The following is a 16,283-nucleotide window of genomic DNA, read 5'->3' as shown; positions in this document are numbered from 1 at the left end:
CAGCCACCCTTGGCTAAAACATGTGACTCAAATTCAACTTAAATGCATGCTAAATGAAACCTAATTTAAGCTAGTTTTGCCTTATTAAGTATTCCTCCAATATTCCTACTCTAATGGCCTAAATACAATGGTCAAACATATACAAATAATAGGAAATAATAAAAGAAACAAAGTGAGCCCAATATTGGGTACCAAAAGTCTAAAGGCCCATAAAGCCAAAAAACAGACCCAATAAGCCTATGGCTCAAAAAATGTTAATCTATGTGGTCCAAAATACAAGACCAAAATATATAAAATCTATACTAATATAATATATACAAAATAGAAGAAAATGGATATCTCAGGGTATGGCCCATGTGAGTAGCAGCTTGGGCCTTCCAAGCCCACCGAGCCCTTTAGGCTTTGACTAGCCTAAATCTTCATGTCTAGCCCATTTATCTTAGATCCTTCAATGTGTCACCTCTTTCCATCCTAAGCATGATTCCATCATGGTTGATATAGAAATTTTTCCTTTTCTATTGACTTGCACAATTTCACCATTTTCCATATTGACTTTCGTTTCAATTGATTTGTCAATAAAGGTAAAAAAATGATAAACATTTAATTATGTGATTAGTGCAACCACTATCAATGAATTAAGTATTCAATTCATGTGAATTGAGTTCTTGAGATGACATAAATAAATACTCATCTTTATCATCATTTTTTTTCTTCAATCACATTTGCATATTTTTCTAGTTTTCCTAGTTCTTCTTTAATCTACAATACTTTTTATTGTGATTATTTTTATTTTTCAAAAATTAAAATGAAAAGAGGTTTATCTTTAAACCAACAATCTTCTTCGGCATAATTGGTTCTTTGGAAATGAGAAGAACCTTCAACTTTTCCTTTATCGTTATTGGAAGTTCGTGACTTTCCAAAATTCCTTCCATTGTACTTTGCTCAAAAGGCACCTTCAACAGCTTCAAAACTTCTAATTGAGACTCTTTGCTCTTATAAGTGAAGCTTGTTGGTCAATTGTGAGAGTTTGCAAATCACAAGACTTTTCAATTGCAAAAATCTTGGCTTCAAATCTTTCAGGCACTAAAACCATGATTTTTTCAACAACCTTCTAATCTATAAATGATGTTTCACCAAAAAGTCGCATTTGGTTCCCAACATCCATTAACTTATTAGAATAATCTTTGACAAATTCAGTATCCTTCATCTTCAATTCAAAATTCTCTCTTCAATGTGAGAAGCTTAACAAATTTGACTCTATTATTGTCTTCAAATTCATCTTGAATCCTGTCTCACACCTGTTTAGGTGTTTCCAATCCATATTTTAGTAAAAATATGATTTGCAAGTCTTGCATGCAAGGGCTTTATCTTTCTTCAGCCTCTCCTCCTCATAAGCTTTGATTTGTGCAATAGTTGGATTTTCTCTCAATGGTGGTGGATTAGCTTCAAAAATCACAATACGTTCCATAAATCTTGAAATCTTAAAACAAATTTCATTTTGATGGCCCAAATATGATAATTTTCAACATTAAACATTGGAATTACAAGTGAATTGGTGGAAGTAGACACACTTGCACTAAAATTGCTTGAACAATAAATCACACAATTTAACACTTAACATCACTATGTTTAGCACTCAATAAAAGCAATAAATCACACAATTTAGCATTTAACATCACTGTGTTTTACTCTCAATAATAATAAAAAATTCTCACAACTCATAGGAAGCAAGCTTTGATACCACTATCGGAAATATTTAGTGCAAAATGTAGAAAAATTGAATCTTACAGATAAATTAAAAATAAAATTGAAGATGAAAAATTATCATTAAAAATACCATAAAATTTATAGAAGATGATACCTATATATAAGCTTATAATCAATTAAAAATTTCTAACAGATCTTATTTATTAACAACTCTATTTGCTGATATTACATTAAATAATTGAAACCAAAAGATAAAAGATAAAATTGTAATACTAACAAATATTTAATCTAAAATTTATTCAAAATTCAAAATTTAAATAAATAAAAATTCAAAGATTTGTCACAAATATCACAAATTTTAATTTCATGAATTCCAAAACTTAATTTCTAAAATGTCATGTTAGCAAGTTATTTTATATCAATTTCTCACTACAAGAAAATTCGCTATTACAGACGGCCAGAATCCGTGGGAAATGCCAAAAATCCGTGGGTAATAGTGCATTTCTGACAGATTACCGACGGACACTAATCCGTCAGTAAATTGCTCGTCTGAAATATTTACCGACGGATTTTAATTCGTGGGTAACTTTCCGACGGATTTTCCCACGGATTTATCCGTGGGTAATTACCCACGGATTTACCCACGGATATATCCGTGGGAAATTACCCTGAAGGAATTTTTCGTGAAAATTATAATTTTTTTAATTTTAATAAATTTATTAATGTAACAACCCTCATATTTGGCCTCTCAAGGGTTCTATTTCATCATATTTCATTGTTTAGCGTGTTTTATCCTTATTTGTGCAATTTCTGGGAAACTTCTCAGAAGGTCACTCATCCCTGTATTACTCCAGGTCAAGCACGCTTAACTGTGAAGTTCTGATGAGTAGGCTACCGAAATGTATATGTAAGTTGTCAGTATAACTTATACAAATTAATTCATTTAAGTCATCCTCAAATACATAATCTCATATTTGTACTGTAATAATAATATATAATAATTTTATATTAAAAATAATAATAATTAATAATAATAATAATAATATATTTAATTATTATTTATTTATATGTACTTACTTTTATAATTAACATCTACTTATTTTTATTTAAAATTATAATTTAAATTATTTAATTTTATAATTTATAATGATAATATAATTTATAAAATTATAAATATTTATTTATTACATACTTATAAATTAAATTTTAATATTTTAAATAAATTATTAATTAATTTAATATATTTATTTACCTTAAATCAAACATATAAAATTCAAAAAATGTATTTATCTTTGTTTTTTTTTTCTAATTATCAACTATTAATAAAATACTAACTTAAAATCTTATCTAATTATATATAATATTCTCATATCAAATTTAAAACCAGATATTAGTTATACAAAAATATTAAGATCATATAGTAAATTGTCAATAAGATTTTAGTTAAATAATTTAAAATAATTAATGTTTCAATTATATTGTTAATTAGCAAATAATTTATTCAAAAACTAATTAATTTTTTATATTAATTATTAGTAAAATTTAATAACTTTTAATTTAACAATTAATTGGATCGATAAAATTCAACACACGCCATGAGTTATTGAGCGGAATAACTTTACCAAAAGTTATTTTGTAAGTTATCTTTAATCAAACATATAAAATTCAAAAAATGTATTTATCCTTGTTTTATTTTTTAATTATCAACCATTAATAAAATACTAACTTAAAATCTTATCTAATAATGTCATAATATTTTCATATCAAATTTAAAACTAGTTCTTACATTTTCGACAAATATAAATTTGTCTGAAATATTTCATCAATAATATAGTTTTTCCTACAAAAATTTTCTCATCAAAAATATAAATTTTTCGACAGATTTAATTTTGTTTTATAAGAAATCATCTTCGATTAATATAACATTTTGTATATATGATTTAAGAGTAAAATATTTTTAATTTAACGGTTGAATTTACAAAATTCACATTTAATATAAAGTTATACGTAATCTTGTAACTGATTTTGTCTAAAAAGTAATAGATAATCATACCCTTAACTGATTTTTATTTTATATATTCTAATTTTATTTGTAATAATATGATTATATATTTAAATAGTTTAATTTTAATAATTTTTTAAGTATACTTTTGTCTTTTCACTTAAAATATTTGAATTTCTATATTTTAATTTGAATTATTTTTTAAGTATATTTTTGTCTTTTTGTCTTAAATTTTTGAATTTCTATATTGTAATTTTAATAATTTTTTATTTCTATTATTTATTAATTCTTTTCTTTTTTAATGTTTTATAACATTATTAAAATTTTATAATTTTAATCTCTATAATTTTATCTTACTTTTTATTTTATAAATATAATTTGTATTATTCATTTTATAATTAAATTAATTTTTTTTAATTTTTTTATGAGTTTACATTCTAAGAATGTATTGAAACCCCTCAGTCTTTAATTCTAATGATCGTACTATATGTTATTTTTAAATTTGAACTCCTAAACTTTATTTGTTATGTATGACATTTTATTTTGTATGAATGAACTTGTTTTGATTTACATAATTATGATTGAATTAATATCTTTAAATAGGATAATTATTTAAAACAATTTTGAATTTTTAAAAAAATAATTTTTCACAAAATTTCCCACGGATTTATCCGTGGGAAATTACCCATGGATAAATCCGTGGGAAATTCTGTGAAATATTATCTTTTTTTAATTCAAATTTGTATTAAATAATTATCCTATTTAAAGATGTTAAATCAATCATAATTATGTAAATCAAAACAAGTTCATTCATAAAAAATAAAATGTCATACATAACAAATAAAGTTTAGGAGTTCAAATTTAAAAATAACATATAGTACGATCAGTAGAATTATAACATAATGTCTAATAATCAGAATATCCATGTTGTTGCTATCTAATAATCAAAGATTGATGGGTTTCAATACATTCTTAGAATGTAGACTCATAAAAAATTTTAAAAAATTAATTTAATTATAAAATGAATAATCCAAATTATATTTATAAAATAAAAAGTAAGATAAAATTATAGAGATTAAAATTATAAAATTTTAATAATGTTATAAAACATTAAAAAGAAAAGAATTAATAAATAATAGAAATAAAAAATTATTAAAATTAAAATATAGAAATTCAAAAATTTAAGACAAAAAGACAAAAATATACTTAAAAAATAATTCAAATTAAAATATAGAAATTCAAATATTTTAAGTGAAAAGACAAAAATATACTTAAAAAATTATTAAAATTAAACTATTTAAATATATAATCATATTATTACAAATAAAATTAGAATATATAAAATAAAAATCAGTTAAGGGTATGCTTATCTATTATTTTTTAGACAAAATCAGTTACAAGATGACGTATATTTCCCTTTATCTATTACTATAGATAATCAAACAACTATATATTTAACTATTTTTATTCCATTCATTTTCTCTGTCTTTATCTCTACTTTCTATATATAGATTCATTGTGTAACATCCCAAATTTTATTTAATGAAAAGAAATATTTTTTTTATGTATTTATTATGTGAATAAGTATTTTATTTATGTATTTTACTATTTACGTATACGTATTTTACTATTTATGTATACGTATTTTACTATTTACGAATACGTATGTATGAATAGTATTTTACTATTCATATGAATAGTAATTTTGAAAAAACGTAAGCGCTTACGCAAAACTCAAATTATTTGGATGAATAGTATTTTACTATTCATGAATAGTAATTATATTATTATTTTAATGAATAGTGTTTTACTATGTATGCATAGTGAAAGGCTGCGTTTTCAGAGGCTGCGGACGTTTGAAGTTTCAAAATTATAATTAATTTGAATATAATAATGAATAGTGAATAGTGCATAGTAACTTATAATATTATTTTAATGAATAGTGCATAGTGCATAGTAACTTCAAAATTTCTATAAATAGGGACCTAAGGATTTTGAAAATTCATAACTAGAGAGAAGAAAAGTTTAGAGAGAAGGAATTCTAGAGAGATAGAAAGAGAAAATAAGAGAGAAGGTTCTGCCTAGGTTGAGAAAAGAGGAGGAGAATAGAGAAGGTTCTGCTCTAGTTCCGGTTCCGGTTTAAGGAGAAAGAGAGGAGATTCTGCCCAAATTCCTATTTATCCAGGTAAGGGGGGAGTGGGAAACCTCGCTTGGGGGTGTGGGAATAATTGTTAAATAGTTTGTTTGTTGGATTGGCTCCCGATCCCTTGCCTGTTGTTTATTTCTTTGAATATGTATTATTGATGTGTTTTGTTTTATATCTTATTTATTTACATATCAGAATCTGTTATTTGAATGGAAGGCTAAGCCTCCTAAGTATTTATAAATTTGTAATCTATTATTTAAATGGAAGGCTGAGCCTCCTTATTATCTTATATTACCTTTAAGCTTCCTACTTTACTTAAAAGATCTTAATATATTATTATTGAAAAATATGATACCTAAGCAACCTCTGGATTGTTGGATTGTTGGACTGTTGGATTGTTGGACTGTTGAACTGTTGGACTGTTTGGACTGTTGGACTGTTTGGACTGTTGGACTATTGGACTATTAAATTGGATTATTAAAATAATTCTTAATTATGAAATATGAATATGATATGTGTAACATGCTAAAGGTGGAGTCTGTGAATGTATGACATGCATCATATGCACATATTACTCCAGGTGTGCCGCTGAGGCCGCATACCCACGACTAACAAGGTGTACCTTTGGGTCACCCACGATATGCTAACGAGGTGTATGAACACCAATGATAGGTGTACCTTAGGGTCACCGACAATTGTATAGGTGTGCCTTCGGGTCACCAATGATGATATGTGAACTTCCGTATGGCGCCACATGCATACATTAGTGAGTCAAGTCAAGAAAATCATTATACATAAGCATATATGTGAGATTGATTATATATGTGAATTATATTGCGTGTGTGTGTGCTATTTAACTTTTATTTCTATATCTGCAACTGAGTGAGAAGTTTCTCACTCCCTTGTCATTTTTGTGTATATCTAAATTATGATGCAGATAATTAGCATGAGGCTGAGGATGTTGGTGGTGAAGCTTAGGCTTCTGTTTGGGTTTTGCTCTGATAGGATGTGACATCGGGATTAGCTAGACTTATTGTTAAATTATTATTATTTTTCTTTTGTAATTTTTATGTTATTTATGTTGAAAGTGTGTATTTTTGTCATATTATAATTTTACTAAAAGATTATAAGTTAATTCCTAACTAGGAGGCTCTGCCACCTTTACTGGGATTAATCTATAATCTTTATTTTATTATTTCTTGACAATTTGATACTTACAGTTGAAAAATTATGAATGTGCATCTTTTACCCAATGATACTTGAGATAATTATTTTATATTAGACTAAGAAAGAATTTATATATAGATGGTTTATATCTATTGTAATTATGTTGGGGTAGAGGGTGTCACATTTAGTGGTATCAGAGCAAGTCGATTTTATCAACCGTGTGTGTTATGTGCTTATCATGACTCTGTTGTGTACTCTGACTATGTCTTGTTTGTTGTGTACTATGATGATGATGTTCGTCTTGTGTTGATATTGTTGAGTTTGAGATTGTTAAGTTAGTTTGTAATCAGAGGAATGATAATCATGATAGTGTTAGCCAACTCGAATTATTAGAACCTTGGATGGGAGGTGATATATTGAGTGTACTAAGAGTTTATGATTGGTGAAGTTTCTGACATCTATAGTTGTAGCAGGTTGAATCTAAAGGTGGTTGTCTCTTTGGTGAGAGATCGAAATGATGTTAATTCCCTTAAGTGTTATTATTGGTATGTTAATTATTTATGGTTTAGGTAGCATGTGAGTTGTTTTGATTGAGAAGAGTAAGGAGAGACTTGAATGAGAAATTAAGTAGTGAATTTGGAAAAAGTTGAGGTATTTTGTGGCATTAGATATATTGATACATTATTGCTATTTGGTGTCGAAAATATTTTCATTATAGTTTGTTATGATAGTATGAGTATTATATCGACAAAATTTATATTTTGAGGTCTTTATGAAGAATATGGCTTTAGATATTATCTTTTCAATAGAACTAGGATAAGATGAAACAAAAATCTAGAACTTCAAGTTATGACTGCCTTGGTGATTAGAAATTTAGTAAGCACTGAATTTATTAGTGGTGATATTTGAATCTTTAGCTAAAGAGATGATCTCTTGGAAATCTTATGTCTTCATAAAGAGTTGTAGCTTATTCACTTAACTTTCGTTTGAGATAGGTTTGAAATCACTTGGATGAATACAACTCGGTTTGTCAGGTAGATATATGCTATCATGATATTTTGAGTTGTTAGGCATAAAAATAGATTTAAACTAGATTGTCTAAGTATGAATTTGGATTGTATGAGGTGAGTATTTTAGACCATGAAATTTCTTGCGGAGGAAGATCTACTTAAGTTGTGCTTAAGTGAGAGATACTTGAGTCAATTAGTAAAGTCAGGAGTCTTGTTTGATAGTTTATATGAAAATTCAGTGAGTAATTTTTTTTTAACAGCTGTTCATGGTTTAAACTGCTCTCACTATAAAAATTGCTTTTGCCTTCGTTTCTTTGGTTATTAAGATGTTTCAGTTCACTAGGTTGTTTCTTGCCTACCCTTGGAATCAACCGTAAGGATAATCTATATCAGGAATTCTTGAACCTGTGTATATTTTTAACTACCCAAATCAATTCGTTGCTTACTTCTTTGAATTACTTACTATTACCTTTGACTGAATTGACTAGAAAGGAGTTACATTAGTATGGGATAACAATTGAGGAAGTAGTTTTCAAACTCTTAAGGAAAGATTGACTAGTGTTAATATTACTAGATTTTAGTAAGATTATTGTAATATATAAATATGTCTCTGAAAATAGGTTTAGGAAGAATATTGTGGCAAGAAGAAAAGATAGTAGCTTATGTTTCTAAGAAATTGAAAATTCATGAGAGAAATTACCTTACCCATAACCTTGTTAGCGACTTTGTCATTTATATTAAGATTTGGAGACACTAACTATATGATTCTATGGTTGAGGTATTTAGTGATCATAAGAACCTTAAATATATTTTGACCAAAGGGGTTGAATACGAGATAAAAGAAATAGTTGAAATTTCTTAAGGAGTAAAATTTTGATCTTATTAATTTGGTTAAAGCCATTGTGGTGATTGATGTTTTGAGGAAATCTTTATCTTTCATTATGATTAGAGAGATGAATCTTTTTGGCTTAAATTAGAAATTTAAGTTTGGATTATAAGGTTACTTCTAGTATTGTGAGATTAAGTATGAATAGCGAATGGATTGTTGAAGAAAATTATAGGAGCATAATTAGTTGATTTATTTTGGTAACAAGTTATAAGGCTATAGGTTAAGGTGATGGATATGATTATGACTTGGGTGAAGATGAAATGGTGAAACTTGAGAACTGATATGGATACCGAGTGTACATTATGCTTAGGTACCTGATCTTTAGAATTGATCATAGAAGAGTTTGAATTGGTTGTAGATAGAGTAGTAAAATTAGTGATCTGATATGTGTATCTAATGCTTAGGTGTTGATGTTGTGGCAAATATCTGAATTACAATGATAACCAAATTATTATTTTGATGATTTAAGGATTGAATTTGATTGCAGAATTTAGAAACTTATGCTTGATGTGTAAGATTACCATAGTAGCATTGAATTATTTATGTTGGAAGTAACTAATAGATGAGATTAGAGGAACTAGGAGTTAGATCCTTTATTAGTGACCCAAATAAGCAAGAGATTAGAAAGGACACAGTTGGATGTTTAGTTATAAAACTTGAAAGGACATAAGAGTACTCTTAACATTTATTTAGGAGTTACTAAAATGTATCAGAATGGCGCAAGGGAAGCGTGATGGTCTAATATGGAAAGCGAAGTAAAGAACTTGAATCAAGGTATGGAGAGTGAGTTTAAATTTGGAGTGGATGGAGTTTTGAGATTTAAGGATAAGTTGTACATCAACAAGGTAGTGATGTTGCATAAGAATTAGAAGTAAGAATGCAAAGAGTTTACCATTGCAAAAATTTCGGGGACGAAATTTCTAAAAGGAGGGGAGAATTGTAACATCCCAAATTTTATTTAATGAAAAGAAATATTTTTTTTATGTATTTATTATGTGAATAAGTATTTTATTTATGTATTTTACTATTTACGTATACGTATTTTACTATTTATATATACGTATTTTACTATTTACGAATACGTATGTATGAATAGTATTTTACTATTCATATGAATAGTAATTTTGAAAAAACGTAAGCTTACGCAAAACTCAAATTATTTGGATGAATAGTATTTTACTATTCATGAATAGTAATTATATTATTATTTTAATGAATAGTGTTTTACTATGTATGCATAGTGAAAGGCTGCGTTTTCAAAGGCTGCGGACGTTTGAAGTTTCAAAATTATAATTAATTTGAATATAATAATGAATAGTGAATAGTGCATAGTAACTTATAATATTATTTTAATGAATAGTGCATAGTGCATAGTAACTTCAAAATTTCTATAAATAGGGACCTAAGGATTTTGAAAATTCATAACTAGAGAGAAGAAAAGTTTAGAGAGAAGGAATTCTAGAGAGATAGAAAGAGAAAATAAGAGAGAAGGTTCTGCCTAGGTTGAGAAAAGAGGAGGAGAATAGAGAAGGTTCTGCTCTAGTTCCGGTTCCGGTTTAAGGAGAAAGAGAGGAGATTCTGCCCAAATTCCTATTTATCCAGGTAAGGGGGGAGTGGGAAACCTCGCTTGGGGGTGTGGGAATAATTGTTAAATAGTTTGTTTGTTGGATTGGCTCCCGATCCCTTGCCTGTTGTTTATTTCTTTGAATATGTATTATTGATGTGTTTTGTTTTATATCTTATTTATTTACATATCAGAATCTGTTATTTGAATGGAAGGCTAAGCCTCCTAAGTATTTATAAATTTGTAATCTATTATTTAAATGGAAGGCTGAGCCTCCTTATTATCTTATATTACCTTTAAGCTTCCTACTTTACTTAAAAGATCTTAATATATTATTATTGAAAAATATGATACCTAAGCAACCTCTGGATTGTTGGATTGTTGGACTGTTGGATTGTTGGACTGTTGAACTGTTGGACTGTTTGGACTGTTGGACTGTTTGGACTGTTGGACTATTGGACTATTAAATTGGATTATTAAAATAATTCTTAATTATGAAATATGAATATGATATGTGTAACATGCTAAAGGTGGAGTCTGTGAATGTATGACATGCATCATATGCACATATTACTCCAGGTGTGCCGCTGAGGCCGCATACCCACGACTAACAAGGTGTACCTTTGGGTCACCCACGATATGCTAACGAGGTGTATGAACACCAATGATAGGTGTACCTTAGGGTCACCGACAATTGTATAGGTGTGCCTTCGGGTCACCAATGATGATATGTGAACTTCCGTATGGCGCCACATGCATACATTAGTGAGTCAAGTCAAGAAAATCATTATACATAAGCATATATGTGAGATTGATTATATATGTGAATTATATTGCGTGTGTGTGTGCTATTTAACTTTTATTTCTATATCTGCAACTGAGTGAGAAGTTTCTCACTCCCTTGTCATTTTTGTGTATATCTAAATTATGATGCAGATAATTAGCATGAGGCTGAGGATGTTGGTGGTGAAGCTTAGGCTTCTGTTTGGGTTTTGCTCTGATAGGATGTGACATCGGGATTAGCTAGACTTATTGTTAAATTATTATTATTTTTCTTTTGTAATTTTTATGTTATTTATGTTGAAAGTGTGTATTTTTGTCATATTATAATTTTACTAAAAGATTATAAGTTAATTCCTAACTAGGAGGCTCTGCCACCTTTACTGGGATTAATCTATAATCTTTATTTTATTATTTCTTGACAATTTGATACTTACAGTTGAAAAATTATGAATGTGCATCTTTTACCCAATGATACTTGAGATAATTATTTTATATTAGACTAAGAAAGAATTTATATATAGATGGTTTATATCTATTGTAATTATGTTGGGGTAGAGGGTGTCACACATTGAAGTTTTAAATACTCATATTTATACTCGTTACTTTGTATTTTACTGATTTACTTAAATATAAAATTCAGAAATCAATAAAATGTAAATTTAAGAAATTACTACAACTTAATGAGATATTTTTAAATCAATCATTTATTAGGAAAAAAAATAATTATTTAGTGTAATTATTTTAACTTTAATGTTTTAAGTTTTAAATAAAGAAGATTTAATCTAGAAAAAATTTCATTAACCCCTACTTGAAATTTTTCTCAATAACGTCATACGTATATCTCTTCTCAAATTTTTAAGTGAGTATTAATTTTCTTATTTATTTATTTAAGTGGAACATACAACTACTTATATAAGATAATACTATTTATATACTATTAAGAGAAAATTTCATGCACACTGTGATTTAAAAAATATATTAAATTTAAGTAATAATTTTAAAAATGAATTGAAAAAAATCTTATTTTCAAAATTGAAGATCAATGAAAGTTTTCATGAAAATAACATAGTATTGGATGTAATTTAGAAATAAATGATAGATACATATATATGATTTGCAGAGCATAATTTAACTTTTTTCCCCTTATTTAATTAATAACGTTATTTTCAAAGAGATGAGTGATTTTTAAAAATTAAAGAAAAAACATGTTATTCTTAAATTTGGACGTCATGTGTTGGTATTTTTCAAGATAAGTAAAAAAAACACATTTACGCTAATTAGTTTATAATTTATAATAACCTAATTAAACATATAATTATATATAAGTAAGTCATACCTCACTCTCTCTGATTTATATTTATCTTATTCATTACAATATATTTATATTTTGAAAGCACCCATATAATAATGAAAATATTATATAGTGCATTGTTGTGTGTATCGATGGGATCAGGATTGCTTGCATTTGAAAAATAATTGGTTTATATTTTATTTAATAATTTCAGACGGATTTAAATCCGTGGAAAATTCTGTTGAAAATTTCAGACGGATTTAAATCCGTCGGAAATTTCCCACGGATTTAAATCCATCGGAAATTCCGTCGAAAATTCCATCAGTTAAAATCCCTGGGAAATTTCCGACGAATTTTTGTCCGTGAGAAATTATCCGTTGGAAATTTAACTTTTTCTTGTAGTGTCTTGACCTAAATGATTATCATAGTTGTGACACCCTTTACCCCAACATTAATACATAATAAACGTAAACAATAATTAAATTTTTTTTTCTTTTTGAGTAAATAAAACCTTTCATAGTTTGATACCATCTTTCATGAATAAAATATTTCCTTCAAATATCAAAAGGTAGAAGATTCACATTCGTAACTTATAAATCATAAAAAGTCATCATGTAAATATCAAAATTCAAGAAGTCATATAAAGGAAAATATAGATTAATTCCAGCAAAGGTGACAGTGCCTCCTAGTTAGGAATTAATTTATAACTTTCAAGTCATGTGATAAAAATAATATGACAAAGATGCATATTTTGATCTTTTATCAAGGACGTTCAAAATTACAAAAGAAAGATTTCACTAGAAATTACAAAAGAAAACAAACTAAAGTTATTAAAATAATAACATATTAGACTAAGCTAGCTAAGCCCTGATGTCACATCCTATTAGAGCATGCCCAACTGAAGCCTTAAGCATCATCACCAACATCCTCATGATGATGATCGCCTGCAACATAATTTAAACACATACAAAAGCAACAAGGGAGTGAGAAATATCTCACTCAGTTTCAGGTGCAGAAATAAAGGTTAGATAACACACACACGCACAACAAATATAAACAATACACATAATAATCAATATCACATATATATTCATTTATTATGCTATGATGTCATGGACTCGACTCATAAATGCATGCATGTGGCGCCATAAGGAAGTTTCACATATCATCACTGGTGACCCTAAGGTACACCTGGTTACATCACTGGTGACCCTAAGGTACACCTCGTTAGCAAGTTACATCACTGGTGACCCTAAGGTACACCTTGTTAGCAAGTTACATCATTGGTGACCCCTAAGGTACACCTTGTTAGCAAGTTACATCGTGGGTGACCATAAGGAACACCTTATTAGCCTGTTACATCGTGGGTATGCGGCCTCAGCGGCACACCTAGAGTAATATATGCATATGATGCATGTCATACATTCATAATCTTATTGACTCAACATTTAACTTATTACATAATTTTATTTAGTACATCATGTCATTATTCTTCATATTCTCATAATCATAACTTGTCTCAATAGTCCATTCTTAGGTCTCATGTCATTTGTCCATATTTCACATGGTCACGTCATAAATACTCCTCATAAGGTCCGCACAGGAATTCACAGAGAACATTCTTTTTCATATTAAAACTTACTTATTTTTAGCATTAATTCCATATTCATTTATTACTTTCAAGGAACAAATTAACAAGGAACAGAGTAACAAGAAACAAAGTAACAAGGAACAAAGTAACAAGGAACAAAGTGACAAGGAACCAAGTAACAAAGTAACAAAATAGAGCAAATAGAAAATAAACAGAACAACGGCAGCAAGGGATTGGGGGCCAATCCGACAATCAAACTATCCAACAATTATCCCCACACCCCCGAGCGAGGTTTCTCACTCCCCCCTTACCTGGATAAGCGGAGTTGAAACTTGGACAGGGCCTCCTCCTCTGGATTCCCTCTTTCTTTCCCTCTTTCTTTCTTTCTTTCTTTCTCTCTATCTCTCTCTTTCTTTCTCTCTCTAAGATTTCACTTTCTTACTCCGTTATAAAATTTTCACTCCCTCTGCCCCTATTTATAGGCATCCTGGCACACCCGAAACGGCTCGTACTGATTTCGGAACGGCCCGTTCCAGATCCTTCGAATATATGCAAATTTTTCAATTGGAACGGCCCGTTTCAAAATCGAAACGGCCCGTTTTCAAAAAGCAGAACGGCCCGTTCTGAAATCAGAACGGCCCGTTCTGAAATCAGAACGATCCGTTCTGGAGTTCATTTTTACACAGTTTGACCATAAGGAGAACGACCCGTTTCCAACTTAACTTTTTAGGCATTTTTATTACTCTGGAACGGCCCGTTTCACTTTGGGAACGGCCCGTTCTGGAAAAACCCAATTAGGCATTTTTACAAATTTGGAACGGCCCGTTCCACCATTTGAAACGGCTCGTTCTGGTCCTTCAAAATAGTTCACTTTCATCCTTTGGAACGGCTCGTCCCACTTTTTGGAACAGCTCGTTCCGCTTTTTGGGAACAGGCCGTTCTGGGCCTAAAAAAAATCAGAATTAACTTTATATAAAATTTTCATAAATAATTTTAAATTAATACAAACCTCTATAAAACCCCTTTAATTAACAAAAATAACTATATAAAAATAATAATATTCAACATTGTATTAGTAAAAAATTCGAGGTGTTACAATAGTCATTCAATTTAACTCCTCCATTTTTCTTTAAATATCACTTATTGGGAAAACATTTTGTATAAGAGGCTCAAGTTGATCTCAAGGTAATCAACTTCTTAGTTTTGAAAACGGTTAAAATTGAACTAATAGAAACTATATCCCAACACCAAAGAACACCACAGGTCTCTTTTTAAGAATCTTCGTCAATACATGAAATTATGTCTAACATGTATTTGGACAAATTTTGCCAGATTGTTTAAGCACGCTAGGTTGAAACTAGGGGTGGGCAAAACGAACTGAACTGAACTGAACTTATAAAAACTATACTGAACTTAAAAGTAGTTCATATGAACTGAACTAAACTAAATATTAGTTCAGACGAACTGAACTGAACTATTCTTTTGTGTCATTGAACTAAACTGAACTATACTATAAAAACTTGAACTGAACTGCAATTTAAATTGCACTAAACTATTATGATATTTTGAATTGAACAATTTTGACTCATTGATCTATCAAAATAGGACACATTTATCAACTTTACTTTATTTTCCATTTTATTTAAATTTTTCAAAGGAAAAAAATATAAAATTAAGTCAAACAAACTCAGTGAATTTTAAGCCTAAAAATAAGTAATAGCTCAATTGATCCGTTAAGTTCAACAAAATTGATATAATTTTTTTTCAAATCACTTTTTTCTAAAATTTTGGTTATTAGACTATCGAGCTAATCTATTAAGACATAACATGTTAAACACATTTAATTTTTATTCTTTTATAAAAATAGTTCAATTTTTATAATTCAGTTCAGTTTTTATAGTTCAGTACAGTTCAACTTTACAACAGTTCAGTTCAGTTTAGTTTTTCTTAAACAGTTCAGTTCAGCTTTTTTTACAAACAGTTCAGTTTTTTATAGTACAGTTCACCACCAGTTCAGTTCAGTTCAGCTCAGTTTATTTTTTTTTTTGCCCACCCCTAGTTGAAACTAAATGTTAGTTGTTGGACAAAACTTATATCGAGTTCAATATATCCTTATCATCAAGTTCTCCAACC

The sequence above is a fragment of the Cajanus cajan genome, chromosome 1, assembly GCF_000230855.2.
Source record: "Cajanus cajan strain Asha chromosome 1, NIPB_CcT2T_4, whole genome shotgun sequence".
NCBI classification, from domain to species: domain Eukaryota; kingdom Viridiplantae; phylum Streptophyta; class Magnoliopsida; order Fabales; family Fabaceae; genus Cajanus; species Cajanus cajan.
This window is presented reverse-complemented; position numbering follows the sequence as displayed.